General features: G+C 40.7%; 1 protein-coding gene across 1 annotated transcript in view; it reads left to right on the top strand.

The window, feature by feature from the left end:
- The first annotated feature begins 7,583 nt into the window (after positions 1 to 7,583).
- Positions 7,584 to 16,027, top strand: part of LOC137883642 (ly6/PLAUR domain-containing protein 6-like) — a 32,726-nt gene continuing 24,282 nt past the window's right edge. Inside the window, exon 1 of the mRNA XM_068725205.1 lies at positions 7,584 to 7,755. The gene's annotated coding sequence lies outside the window, so the exon portion shown is untranslated. The remainder of the gene's footprint in view (positions 7,756 to 16,027) is intronic.

Below are 16,027 nucleotides of genomic sequence, written 5' to 3'. Positions count from 1 at the left end.
GACTAACCCTGAACTCTGAAATGACTAACCCTGAACTCTGAGATGACTAACCCTGAGCTCTGAGTAAACTAACTCTGAACGCTGAGATGACTAACCCTGAACTCTTGAGTTTTTGGTTCCAGAACAGCTGATCAAAGTTTGTTGAATCAACTCTGAGTTAGTTTAGAGATCACTCTGATCTCTAAGCTTGTGTGTCGTGCCTGAAAAAGCCATCATCAATGGAGCTCCGACTCACAATGGCAATAGGTAAGTAAAAGAACTTGCACATATCTTTTAAATAAAGTCAGATATGGGAAAAGGGTCAATAATAAGTAACACCAAAGTTTTATACAATTAAATTCAATTTATTTTGTATAGCCCAAAATCACAAATTTGCCTCAGAGGGCTTTACAATCTGTGCACATACGACATCCTCTGTCACGAGACCCTCACATTGGAACAGGAAAAACTCCCCCCCAAAAAAGGAAGAAACCTTAGGGAGAGCAACAGAGGAGGGATCCCTCTATCAGGAAAACAGTAATGGTATCGGCAATGACAAGCAATGTGACTACTAATAATAAAGGTAGTAGCAGTAGGTGTCAGGCAGGACGCAGGGCCACGGCAGGAGGCTGGACCAGGGTCCAGATATAACCACGATCCATGGAAACCTGTGAGGAGAGAAAACACAAAGACTCTGAGGTCTGTCCTTAGACATGCTTGAAGTTTAGTGAGCTGGTTGGTTTCATCTGGCTTGATCGATAGATATAATTGAGTATCATCTACATAACAATGAAAGTTTATGGAGTGTTTTCTGATAATATTGCCGAAAAGAAGCATATTTAAGGTGAATAAGATTGGTCCAAGCACAGAACCTTGTGGAACTCCATGACTAATCAGTTGTTCATCGAGGTTTCATTGTTTACATTTACAAACTGAGATCGATCTGATAAATTGGACTTAAACCAGCTTAGACCGGTTCCTTTAATGGTAATCAAATGTTCTAGTCTCTGTAACAGGATGTAATGATCAATGGAGTTGAACGCAGCACTAAGGTCTAACAAGAGCAAAACAGAGACAAGTCCTATGTCTGATGCAATTAGAAGGTCAATAGTAATTTTCACGAGTGCTGTCTCTGTGCTATGATGCTCTCTAAATCCTGACTGAAAATCCTCAAATAAACTATTGTTAAATACAAAGTCACAAAACTGATTTGCGTCTGCTTTCCTAAAGGATTTAATGAACACAATGACAAGAACAAGAACCAGTCACATATATTTATATGACAACAAAGCAGATAGAATAACATAAAACCCAAATACCACGATTCAACAGGCACATTCCAGCAAAACATAATTCACATCAGAGGCAACAATATTAACCATATCATAAAAACGACACAATAGAAAAATTAACACAGTAGTAACGCTACTGCAGATGTAAAAAAAAAAAAAAGCAGTTCACTTAGACAAAGTCCATCCTCCTTTCTTTGATGACAAAGAGTTCAATGACTAATAAATGGTTGTACATTACATCGGTTCAGTTCAGTTCCAGTAAGAGGTCCTTCTTCATGGTGATGACAGTCGAGCCTCCCCAGTTGTATTTCTTGAATATGTTTTAATGCGTTTGTTTGAGGGCTGAAAATGTCCGCTCAACAGAGACAGTAGGTGTTGGGATTGTTACCACCAAACATGCCAAAACGCTAAAAATGTAATGTCACGTAAAAACTTCTTGCATATCTTTAAACTTTAACTCTTGCTACTACAAAGTTCTGCGAGCTAGTTTCAGTACAGTGAGATTTTCCCACTGACCAATCAAGCCACACGTTAATGATGTCGTACTTGTAGGCCAGCTAGAAGCTCTGACACATCAAAGAATACGCCCAACATATCAAACTAAAAATCTGATTGGTTGAAGACTATGACAATCAACAATATCGTCCCCATTTACTTAAACTGCAAAGGGATTCACTTGTAGTTCTGAAGGCCTCGGGCAGATTTTTTTACTTGACGAAATCTGATTGGATAAAAGCTCTACTTAAAACAAGCTGTGCTGGAAGCAGCGCAACTGAGGAAGACAGTAGTTATACAATGAGATAATAAGCTAATGGGAAAAATATTTAGAATGCATGCAGTGTATTTATGAAAAATAATTACATTATAAAATAGCCATAACTTTGTGATTCTGTCTAGGCCAGCATAGAAGGCTTTGCTGGCCCTGACGGCCCACCACTGCTGAAACACTATAAAAAAGTTCACTGTACTCAGCCAATTAAAAAAACTCACTTCCAAATTACATTCTGCCGCTGCACCACGATACTGCTCACTCAGAAATATTATATATATTATTCTATATTATAGGAATAATGTTCCAGCTGACTTTTCACAGAGTTTTCACTGTTTGTATACAAAATAACTTCCACTCTCAAAAAGAAGGACTTGGAGAGATTTTATTCTGAGCTGAGGGTGACTTGACTGTGTAATATTTGAATGTGAGGGCAACAAAACAAGTCAGCTTTATCTTTCTAGTGGGAGTTGAAAGCCTTTTCCTGATGCCGCCTAGCATGATGTGACTCTTTTTTTATCACAGCTGGGCTGTTCTTATCACAGCCCTAGCGGCTTTCGCTTGCCTTTTCCATGACAGCCTTACCACACACCTGCTACGCCCCCTCAGTAGTTTTTTCTACAAGAGACTTTGATCCTTACTAAGGCAAACAGGCTGTATGTTAACCCATTCAGACCACACTATATTCACACTTGTTCTCAATTTGCGGTTGTCATATATGTGAGTTTTAAACATTTAGATATATTTAAACAAATAGATATAATCAATGGTGCTATTATGATAAATCAAACTTCAACAGTAGAAGTGTACCATCATTGTCTTTGGCAGGTTGAACTTATTCAGCTGCTTTAGGAAGTACATCCTCTTTCTTCTATTTCTTTTCTTTGCAAAAACATTTGACTTGTATATAGACATTTTATTTCTTAATTTTTAGTTGGTCATTGGTGCTTTTTAATGCGTATTTATATATTTATATTTACACCAATTTACATGCACAGACTGTATTCAATTCAATGTATTTAGTACATTACATTACAGTCATTTAGCAGACGCTTTTATCCAAAGCGACTTACATTTCAGTATCTATCTATATATACCTCTATATACCGTAGGCACTGCTAAGTTAAGTGTCTTGCTCAAGGACACATTGACATGAGACTAGTGGAGCAGGAGCCGGGGATCGAACCTCTGACCCTCTGATTAAAGACAGCCCTGCTCTCCACTTGCCACGGTCACCCCTCAGGCTATAGTGAATACAGGTGCCTGAATACAGGTGCACGCAGTTTGCGATTTGGGGAGGGGGTGACATTGTTCTCATTTACATGCATTGCTGTTAGCAAAATGACCAAAATGCAAATATAAGTAGCCTACAGCCAAAGTTCTAAATCACACAGGCTCAGCCCTCTTATGGACTTTATGGGTAATACCATCCTCCATTCGCATGCATTCACCAATTATGAGTGAGCACACAAAGCTGCTCAGCATCCCTCTTCTCTTCAGTGAATGGTGATGTGGCCACTGACAGCCTACCTCCATGGATTTAGTCGCCTCTTCAAGAACCTCTTCAGTCAGTGCCCTTCATGTCCTGACCCCTTCACAAGGACGAATCTTCAAGGCTCCTGCTTTCAGTGCCTCGGCATGGACCACACAGAGAACGGTGTTCAGCAGCCACCAGCCTGCCTGGCCTGCAGTGCGCTGCCCATGTTAGACACCAGCAGCGAAGTGATCGTTTCTGATGCTTCCATTTGATATTTTGCTGCGATGAGGGCGAGCCAGAGCTCGAGATCAACGACGTCCAGGTTCCTGCTCCAGCTGCCAACCTTCCACCGCTGCCTCCGGTCATTTCTTCTGGGACGCCGCAACTTCTTGCTGGTGATTACCACTGCAGTGGGTCGTATTGGACTAGCACTGCCTGTCAGAAAAGCTCATCCTCTCTCTATTTCTCCTGTTGCGTCTGTCACGGTGGCAGCCAACATGGGGCACCTGGTCACCCCCAGGTGAGTCACCGGTGGAGTTCTTCGGTTAAAGCAATGTGATCTCACAGAAGTATGTGACATGACCACGACCTCTCAACAGTGTATTATGTGGTGATTGACACCTGATGCATTAAAGTACATGTCGAGAACACAAACATAAATTTAACTTAAGGTTTAGACAACAAAACTACTTAGTAGGACAAACATCATGGCTGGGCTTAAAATAAGTACATAAACTAAATCAAATATGTAAACACGTCACGAATGTCACAAATGTAACTTCTCAATGACTACGTTTACATGCACACTTGTATTCCACACTCATATTCAGAATATGACAATATTGGATATGGTTCATGTAAAATCCTATTCTGTTTGGATAGTCTGAATTAGGTCTTATTCCGAATGGAGCATTTTGTGATTAAGACATGTGGGATATGCCAATATTATTCAGGTTTTAGGAGCATTCTTTGGACATGTATACAGCTCATTCAAATATACGTCTCAACAGGTTTTTTTTACAGCACTTTGCAACACAAAGCTTCTTTCCTGTTATGACAAGCTCTGTGCGTTGTAAACAAAACAACTTGCCAATAGTTTGCCAAGCTGGAGTAGAGATGCATGCCCAAAAAAAGTTCACAATTCTGGTCGGATGAGAAACACACATGGATAACAACAGGTTCAAAAAGTCTGCCACTGGTAAAAAAACATATTTGACTCAAAGAAGCAAAATGGCATTATACTTTTCCAGATTTTGACGTGATAAAGGACATGTTAGGGCCTCGACCTGTCAAAATGACGTCGACATGGGATTCACTGGCTCCGGTGATGAGGATGCGGCATGGCTTCGTTTTATGTTAATCGGAATATGCACGACTGCATGTAAATGGGAACATTAGTGGAATATTAATTTTCATTAGCCATGTAAACAGCTTATTAGAAACATTGTCTTTTTCCCATTAAGGGCAATAACCAGAATATTCAGTGCATGTAAATGTAGTCAATGACTCAACAACAGTTTGGGACACAAACACTGGTCTCCTGGCTGAAAGTCAGGAGACCAGTGTACCAATAACAAAGCCTACTCTTTGAACTGGGTTCTGTCCAACTTCAGCTGGTGAACCAAACGATGGTACTCACCGAGATGTTTCTTCGCCTTCAAAATCTTCTGAACCCGCATAGACCAGCAGGTTCGCCCTCTCTCCCATGCATGCTGCAGCCTTCCTATCATCCAGAGCCTAGGCAGGTACTTTGCCTGTTGCTGTGATTTTTAGTTACGCTACCAAAGCTCTAAGATGAAAAAAAAAACGCTCTCAAGCGCTCCCAGCTGGTCATTTCAGGAGAGCGTCTGGGGGGCGTTTTGAGCTGGAAAAAAACGCTCTGACGGACACACAACTTTGTGAAAAAATTAGACAAATGTGATATTGTATGACTTTCAAATATTGAAACAGATTAATTGTTAAGATTAACAGAGAAATCATTAAACTTGCATGTTTAACTATATATAAATTTGATGATTTCTCTGTTTTGTTATGATCACTTGGTAAAAAAATAATTAATAATGATTGTGAGGAATCATGAACAGTAATCAGTGAACATAGACAGGCAGTGTCCTAATATATATAGAGCCTATTAAATGCATAGTATTATTTATTGAAAAATGTATTATTTGAGAATTATTATAGAAAAGTCGCCTTCTGTATTACTACCTACCCTTCAGGTAGCTCTCACTCCCAAAAAGGTTGGTAACCGCCGGTTCTTAAGAAAACGTGTGTCGCCTCGAGCGGGTCAGATTTGATCCTGGATCTGATGTAAGATGGGGTCCTACGCCACATACAAGTAGAAGCACCTCCAGCTAGACTCTGCTGTCTCGTTGCTGGCCTGCAATTCTCCATCCCTCCACCAGAGGCCCTCAGACCTCTATAATTATTAATATAGTAGTAGATTATGGCCCATTTCCTCTGATTCCTTGCAAGACTGACAATGTTCCTTTGTGCCTTGCTTCTCAGCCATCTGAAGCTGCCTGAAGCTGAAGCTGAACCTGCAACTTGAACCCTTAACCCTGACATCTAGAAGCTGGCATGGATTTGTCTGCATTTGGATCCTTTCCCTTGCACCCTCGCATTCAGCCTGACAGATTAAATTAAATTACAAGAATATTTTCCACACTGCCACACAAATATTCTGTCCGCCTGTTTGAATACTTTACTGAAATATGTTTACATACAGAGCATTTGACTTGGCTAAAATACAAATTTTAAAAAGCAGTGTGTGTTTAACTTATGTGAATCTATTATAAAGTCAGATGGGGAAAATGCCCCCATTAATAACATTGTCTGTTAAGAGAAAAAATACTAGGTGTTGATTTTAATATGTAGTATGATCATATATAGACCAACCCAGTTTTGGGGTTAACGTGTTTTTATTATTAAATGTAGTTGCTGATTAGCTAAAGGAGGTTATCTTTTGGGATTTGAGGTATTTACAGTTTGTATAATTTACATAAAGGATCCTGTCTAATCACTGTCTAGTCTGTGTGTTTTATCCATTTCTAATACCCTTAGTGATAAGGTGATGATTTCCAATTTATACTGAGTGAAATCATATATTTTCAAAAGGCCAAGTCCTTATGATGTTAGGACACTTACATGAAGTTTAGCTTAAAAGTCTCTATCAAGCAAAACAAATTCATACAATGTTTGCATATTTCCCCATTTCTACATTTTAAAGAAAAATCTATGAATTAGTTATGAGTTATTCTTTTTCAAACTTGATACATTTTTATCTTAATGCTAAATGTAATTAACAAACAAGTGAAAGCAAACACACTGCACTCTCAGCAAAAGAGTTGATTTTATGTTCTTAGGAAATATGACAGAACCTCTCTCTGGGGAAGAAGTATCTTTTCTCTTGCCGCGGTATTATAAGTAAGTATAGTGTCTTGTAAGCCCATGAGGGCTGGGCACCATTCAATGACATGTCTAAATCAATATAATATTAAAAAAAATAATCTAAATATAATTTAGTTATTTATTTTAATGTCATTGAATTTAATTTAAACTTTATTGTCATCAATCATTGACACTAAGACTCAGAATCTAACCAGAAGTGCAACAAACAGTAACGAGTGTAGAGAATGAATATATAGAGAATTAACAGGAATTTATAATAGGAATACATATAGAATGTAGAGTAAACAGTAGCTATGTATACAATAAATTGCTTGAATTGTTTTTCCCCAAGGAGAATAATAAAGTCATTCTTCTTGTTGTTAATAATAATATAGGATAAGCAGGTGGGCTACATAATGAATGGATGGCTGGATTTTCAATATCTAAAACAATTTATTAATCATTTATAAATATTATTTTTTATTATTATTGAAGTGTGATGATAATAATAATCACTCGTTGTTTTCCCCCTCATTGTTTTTAGCAGCTTCTTCGTCAAACCAGGAGGTGCGGCCGCCGGAGCCACCGCCCACCGGGCCGTCCCGTCCAATGAGAGGCGGTCTGAGCGGCGACTTCTAATAGGAGCAAAGCCGCACTTCTTCACCGTCTCCTGCCGTCAAAGAAAACAGCTTTTCCTCCCCCAGACGCCGATGAGTGAAACCGAGCCGATCCGCCAATGGGACGATAATCCTGAGAGGCAACAAACGAGTGTTTCCACACTGAAGCGGACTATTCTTTACCGCCTCGGGACCCTGAGCGAGTTTGACAGCTGGAACACCTCTGTTCAAGTAAGGACTACTTTGATTTGAGCTGCAGCCCGAACACCGTCACAGATGATGGAGCCTCTCTGGGGACCCTCCTCTAACGTTACCACTTCGGACAAACATTGATCCGAAAAGTATTTTCAGATACCCAGAGGTGTTATTTCCAGCTGCGTTTGGTTCCTTGACATTCCTCTGAAATAGCCAACCACTCATTCATGAGTCACTTTGACCTCATGTGCTCCATCACATCAGATCGAGCTCCAAACAATGAAGTACGATTCCGTGGCAACCATAAAATAGAACATTCAGCCCCTTCTTTCTTTCTCTCACATTTTATTCCAAAAAAGAAAAGAAAAATTGAAAAGCAAAAATTGAAGCTGAGAGAATTTAAAGGCTGCTTTTATTTACACCCCATGAGATAATTAGATATATTTTCGTTTTATCAAGGCCTCATTGGACAAAGACGGAGGGCTTCTGTTGTAATACATATATTGCTGATGAATAACTCGTGAACTTTATCACATGCCTCTCAGTTTGTCTGCATTTAGTTTATGATTTTCAGATCTAAGAGGAGAATCCATAGTGTTCACGTAGAGTTCCAGCGCTGATCTTCACAATGTAAACCCCACACAGGGAGGGAGAGCGGGCTGGGTCCGCCACCACATTTCATGAAGACGTGATGTTTTTGGGATTGGGTGCTGCCAGAAAAGCAGGGCAACACCCCCCCCCCCCCCCCCCCCCCACACACACACACACACACACACACACACACACACACACACACACACATCACGGAGGCTTTGTTACACAGGCTCAGTGCGTAAATGTGATGGAGTGGTGTGTGTGTGTGTGTGTGTGTGCGTGAGGTTGGGAACACATTTGTGTCCTGCTGCCCTGCATGAAACTCTTGTCCATCTGCCGTCACTGGCGCTCACATCACAGGACTGTCTGCGTCCTCCAACACTCCTAGCATTAAAATGCGTCTCGAGTCCAGACTGGATCTAGAGTAGGCCTGCACCACATGAGGAAAATCTGACACGTACGATAACGTGGTTCAACATTGCGATGACAATATGACTTTCAAAAATAGATAATTATATATATATTAATTAAATCATTATCAATTAATGATGGATATTATGTCAATAAATCTAGAGCAGCAGCATTAGTACAGTTCAGAAGGTTGTTTCCTTCTGTGTGACACTGTATGTTTGAACTGACTCTTCTTATCTGGGAGACAACCTTTCCGTGTCGTGCTAATTCTCATGTGTGGTGAGAGGCAGAACGGATAGTAACGCAGCGTTAACCGCGATCCCGTTCTTCTTTTCAACAAATATCGCCACAGCACTGTATGAGCAGCAGACTTAATGCTGCTGTGACCGACAACCAGGGCTGCACTCCTCCACTGAACAGCACGCCGACCAGCAAAAAGTCGACTGCAAACCCAAAAAACAAACAAACCCCTGTATGCACACACCAGCACAGTAAACACCAACAGCTCTACGATACACTCACATAGTTGCATCTTTTGGAGGTCAAAGAAAAGCTCACAAGCTGAGCTCAGCACGCTTGCTCCGTCCTCTCACAGAGACACCATGACTTGTGAGCCTTTGACCAGAAGAGCAGAGCAGTCATCTGGCTGCTGCTCAGCCTAACATGATGCGTTGGCCTTTGTGTTTCTATTCAATCAGCATGACAATAGATGAAAATGATTAAATAGACACTATGAAGGGAGAAAAGCGTTTCTGTGGGCTGCTCCGCTGTCAGCTGCAGAGCCAATTGGGCTCACTTTAACAACCCCAAAAACCTGTGCAGACGATCAGGAATCACTATAGGGTTTACTATGAGTGCACTGAACTTCAGGACCTGAATTGGCCGTGAATGATATTATCTATATCCATACATAGATATAATTATCTGGCATGAGCTCACGATACCAGTTACCTCTTGGGCAGACATGGAGGAGGAGAGTGAAGTGTTTGAATTCAAGATGAGGAAGAACTCTGGTTACATGATTACTAGATGGTCTTTTTTTGTTTCGGTAGGCTCCAAAATAAAAATGTTTATATTGCTGAAGTGAAGTCAAACTAGTGTACTAGTTTTACTTTAACCGTAAAACCTGTAACACTTTAGAACATTAGAACACTAACACCTTCATTTTCCAATCATTTTTACTGGTTTGAGTGTTTCTAACTCAAGTATTGTCTAATGTGAGGCAGTTGTTTTTGTTTGTATGAAATCTCTTCATAAAAGAATGATTGAAATGATTATTGATTATTTTCCTTGAAATGCCCAGAGTTGCATTTTTAATCCTTCAACTTGTGTTTTTGATCATAAAATAAAATCTACTGAGTTTGACTAAAATTACTAAATGATTGGTTTGACTAGATTGACTGAAATAAATCTGATGAAAAAGGACATTGGACACAGGACTACATTTAAAACTGTCTTACAAAATGAAGAGACAACATTTGGACTAAAGTAATGACTAAAAGTTGACTAATATGTAATGACTTTTCGTTGACGTTTTGAGTTGTTGTGGACTAAAATGTGACTGAATCTAATAAGCATGTTAGTTTAAAGAGTAAGTCTAAAATGGTTGCCAAAATCAACAATGGTGTGTGGCTGTGATGTCACAGCCTATGTGATGTAAAACCCTCATGATTGACTGATGGACCGGTCGCTGGTCTTGGTAGATAGTGGATCTCTAGTTTCTCTTACTCTTTTTTATAACAAGTCGGGAAGCCATCAACAGACCCTAGTCCTAGTAATAATACAAGAGTACTTCCTTATATTCTGAATGAGGCGCTATATATAGTTATAGTTGCCGTGGTGTCTGTTTGACTAGAGAAATGGGAATTTAGCACCATAGATGGAGGCCATTGTAAAAGGCACATTCTCTGACTAAGCTCTGGTCTGGTGCTATCTTTGGGGTAAAGATTGTCAGTTATCATGGACCTTGCTCACTTTTAACTTGGGTACTTCACCATGGTAACCTATGCAGAGGATCAGATCAAAACCTGTCAACAGCCCAACTATCAACCAATCCAGATCCCTAAAGTACAGAGTCATCATTCCTCGTGGCGACTTAATCGTAATGTACCAACCACCAATTGAGACGAAGCAGGTCTAAAAACAGTTAAAAAAAACCCTGATGATATAACAATCAGGCATGGTTCACCAATCACATCATGGGTGAAAAAGGTGACAATCCCCCCCCCCCCCCCCCCCCCCCTTTTATTTTAAATGTCACATGTGGCTATGATTTGTATCCCTGGCAAAGGCACCAATTTTTGCATATAAAGTATAAAATAAAGCATTTTACCTTCTAAAGCTACTAGAGACAAAGGAGTCCTATTTCTTTCCTTACTGAGTAAAATACTAGTTATTATAGAATAACACAAACCTGCTTTCCTGTACCTCTATGCATACGCTTACTGATGCTGCTGCATCTGTGTGTGTGTGTGTGTGTGTGTGAATATGTGGCCGCCGTGCCAGACTATGCCATGCTCTTAATAACGTCTTGTTGGTTCCTATAACATTACCTCTGTTGATGATAGTGCATTCAGGCAAATGGCTGTAATGGCATATTTTGGTTAACATTTGCGTTTCAGAACCTTCCAAGTAACCTATGATTGGTCTTGGACAGTCTAGGCCCACACGACCCGCTAAGGGTGTCTCCAGAATCACAATTTGCCATGACGACTCACACACAGACTCACAAGGCAGTGCTTCAATTGACAGAGAGGCAGCTGATCTGTTGGGTCAAAGGATGACATCATAAACAACGCTATGTACAGTGCACTGATGCTGTTGCATCTACTGACATGACAATGGAGCCGAGGAAACACTAAGCACACAATGATGACAAATATTGTTGACCATACTCATTTCACCGCACACAGCACAAAGGCCGAGGCTGAGTCCGTCCCGTCATGGAGATGAGCCCTCGCTGCTTTTGCTTGCGTTGGAGCGTTCTCCGCCGGGGCGAGGGCAGGAAGGGCTGAGCCTAAGCCCCCGGAAGCTGCATTACGCTTGGGGTTGCAGCCAGGCACTGTTGGAGAGTCCAAGCCTAATGTGCAGCAACATTAAAATGTTAGTTAAAATGCATCAAAAATAGGCAAACAGGCAATTTAAAAGTAATTTTAATGGGAAATAAAAGTGAAAAAATGGACAGATTATGATAGCGACAGAGGAGGTGCTGGATCCAATCCTCACAAATTAAACCCTGTCGTGGCTGGTGAACGAGGCAGACTAGGACTGACTGGAATATAGGACTCAGCAATAAAAGAGAAAGGTTTTTCCGTAGATTGGTGAGTATTAAGTGGCTATGCTGTTGCGCAAATAGATTAGTGCTGTGGAAATTATTTATGTTTGACATACTAGTGAATTTATCAAGACAACAGGTAAAACATGGATGAAGTTTTGACTGTGATAAGAAACAGAACACATAAGAAAAGAAACCGCTGTGAAATCCCATCGGTGGCAGAATTCACCTCAGACCCTTTCTGTCTGCAAAGGACAGATTTTGGGTAGAGTCCTTTTACAGACCCACGTGTTTAGAAGGAGCCTCCAAAAGCCTGCCACCTTCCTTTCCTCTGCTCTCCCAAATCACTGTCAAAGCCTTGTCATCACTGGGCTGTTCAAGTACATTGCAGTTTGAGGCTTTTGGACGTATATTTAATCTAAATTTCTTTCACCTATTGTGGAGGCATCTCATTTGCTATCTCACAACATCCTTTCTAGATGGTGGTTCTGTATGTAGATTGTTTTTGTCTGGAAGCAGTGACGGATAGGGCCAGACTGCCACTGGCCCTGCTGTGTGATTGATGGTGTCTGGAGCTCTTAAAGTGACGGGGCTGAAAAATGGGCTGTGGCCTGTGAAGGAAACTCTATTCACCCTCATTAGCAGCAGACACTTTCCACTATGGCTGTGTAATGGAGGGGATACCCACATCTGTGGCTGTGGTCTGTGGGAGGGGATGCTCTCAGGTGTGGTGAGCACAAAGGCAGAGCAGGAGCACATGGGGGGAATGGAGGCTGTTATGACACTGGTGTGATATTCCAAGTGAAAGCTTGTGTCATTACCATAAATTCACTCTGACACCCCCTCGTCAGTACCTGCTCTGTGTGTCACTGTTGGAGGAGGATTTGAGTTTCCTCTAAACCAGTGGTTCTCTAACTTTTACCCCACGTACCACATCAGAAAATATGTGGCTCTCCACTAGAGATGCAGGGATCCTAACTGGCCGCTTTTCAGATGATCGGTCACACACAGCAGCACAGATAGTGATGACACACACACACACACACACACACACACACACACACACACACAATATTTAAATTCATTCACAGTGACCGGCTCTTCTGCTGACAGCACAGAGCTAGACAGCTAACGTTAACGGAGGTTGCATCGATTTGCATGGTGCGTTCAAGATCTACTCGGTAAAACTTAGAAAAGGGTGAAGGTAAATTAAACGCTGTTATGATGTGTTCAAATGTAATCTTGTAAAATGTAGTGTTAGTGGGAAACTTGAATAAATCCAGTGTTTTGAAGGAGATGTTTTCACAGCAACATATATAGATATTAGAGACGGAACCACTATAGATTCCAGTAAAGGGATAACATTTTGAATTTTTGACAGTCACACTGACTGAAATTATTACTGGACGGTGGTAAAAATAGTCTAGAGCCTTGCTGTCAGTTCTGGTTCTTAGATGGAATTGGCGGGTCATACTTAAAAAATCGGAAATCAGAATCGGACAAGAAAATTTCAATCGGAACATCTCTACTTTCCAGCTCTCACGTTATTATGACTGATGCCGAAATACAGTTCAATCAGGAGAGACAAGTCAGATAAAGAAAAGATAATTGTTTATTATTAACAGATGCTACTGTATATTAATGATAAAGTCTTGACAATCTTTGGTGCTTGGACTCTACAGGGAGATTTGTAATGAAGGGGCGTCTGCCCTGAGCAGCAGCAAGATAAATCCCCCAAAAGGAAGAAATAAACCACAGCCAAATATTTCCCCCCAAAAAAAGTTTACTTACCAAGCAGGAATGAAACGGGTCAATTCAATTTATTTTAGTATCGCCCAAAATTTCAAATCACAAATTTGCCTCAGAAGGCTTTACAATCTGTACACATCCTCTGTCCCAGGACCCTCACATCGGAACAGGAAAAACTCCCCCCAAAAAAACGTTAACAGGGAGAATCCTCTTTAATGGGGAGATCACAAATGATCAATGAAGATGGCATCAGCTGCTAAGAGATGGGGAATAACAAGGAGCATGACAGAAATTTGAGGTTAAGAGAATCAACGATTCACCATGAATGAGTAAACATGAACAAAAGCACTGCAATGACCAGGTCAGCACTGACCAGAGCATCTAAGAGATTGACTTTCTTAAACTTAGCCTGCAATGGCTTGAGGACAGCAATGCCCTGCTTGCAATGTATAGGCTTTAGCCAGCAGTGGCTAATGGTCAGCAGTGACCTGAATAGCAACCGTTTAATCTTAGACTAGTACATGATTAGTGTTCTGGAATGACAGGCATGACATTTTTGAAGTCTCCGTTACCTGCCCCTTTAAATGAATCACACATTATCCATAAAACATCGAATGGATTTAACCGAAAGACGTCAGCAGTGACCTGAGAATTAGCAATGCGATGGATCTGACATCACTTATATATTATATGTATATTATTATATATATGTACGATGTGCATGACATCACTTATTAGAATACGATGATTGTGAGTGATTATAGAAGCAATGAAAATGTGGCAGATAGCCTATGACAAAATTATGAGAATACAAGAATATGAACCACTTGTAAAAAATAGAATAGATATGGCGCTACTTACCGGTGCTATGACGAATATAACACCACTCATCCCATATGATTGATATGACACCACATATTGTTTAAACAATTGCAGGATACACACAAGTAGTTATTAGCGAAATATTTAAGTAATTGGCAAAATAAATTAATACGTAGTAATAGTAGAATACCTGGATGTGAAGAATTAACTGAATACATATTAGTGATAAGCTCATTTATATATTAATCAGATCTGATGAGTTATCTTTGACTGGAGCTGACTGATAAAAAGGAAACAAAATAGCCATTGAGCCAACATGCCACCACCAGTTACATGCATGTATCAAGAATGTGGGCAGGCATGATTACGGAAGAATTTAGATGCGTAGCGATACAATAATAGCAGATTATGATCGCGGACAACAAAATGAAGGCAGTAGCAAAAGCTCCAACACCAGTTAAAGCATGACTTATGAGGGATTTAAGGCGCACTTTAAGAGGTATGGGCAGAGCCTGAATAATTAATTTATCTATACTTATTGTATAGAGCAGGTCAAAACGGAACTCTATATCAACCCAACATGAATTTCCCCCACGATGCTGCTGCTGCAATAATTGTAATTCCACTAACAAATCACCCAATTCTGCTGCTGCTGATGCTGCTGCTGCTGCAACCTACATGATTCCACTAACAAATCCCCAATGCTGCTGCAACTAGGGGTGCAACGGATCACAAACCTCTCGATTCGCTTCGGATCACGGTTCTTGAGTCAAGGTTCGGATCGTGTCTGCAGCACCGGACTATGAATCTCCTCTCCTCTGTGATGAAGTGAGCGGTCAGTCTTTTCCTCTTTACAGAGGAACGATCTTCATACTGAAGTGGGTGTGTGAGGGGATTTCGTCACGTGGCTCAAGCACTAACCAGACTTTGAAATCCTTTTGTTTTCCACAACGGAGTGTCCCCCGTCGCTGACAGACTGTGATGGTGTCTCTTCATATGTGTGGACATGTCCGATGTTTTGCTGTTGTCGTATGTCTTTCTCTTTAAACAACGCCTTCATACGTAACGTTTTTTTCCACCACCCTTATCCCGTCATTATAAGTTACAGGGAAGACAAAATGGTTCACAGGTGATTCGAACGGGAGGGGTGATCCGAACCTATGTTCAGTGACAGTATCACCTCAAACTCCAAGATAAGAGGTGTTCCCTTTGAAAGATGTTATTTACTTCCATGTTATTTTTTGTCAAAGCCTGAGGCCGTGTCCACACTACTACATTTCCATTTGAAAACACATATGTTTTGCTACGTTTACACTGAGCGTCCACACTAGGCTGCAGTTTTCAAAGCACCGAAAACGGAGGAGTTTGAAAACTCCGGGGTTGCTTTGTCGTGTGCACGGCGTAAACGCATATATCTGGAAATGATCACGTGTTCACTACTTAATTGATTCTTAGCAG

The sequence above is a fragment of the Cebidichthys violaceus genome, unplaced genomic scaffold, assembly GCF_023349555.1.
Source record: "Cebidichthys violaceus isolate CVI_PGR_0920_01 unplaced genomic scaffold, fCebVio1.0.p SCAF_34, whole genome shotgun sequence".
In the NCBI taxonomy this organism is placed as follows: Eukaryota; Metazoa; Chordata; class Actinopteri; order Perciformes; family Stichaeidae; genus Cebidichthys; species Cebidichthys violaceus.
Note: the sequence above shows the minus strand (reverse complement) of the source record. Positions and strands in the feature narration are given on the sequence as shown.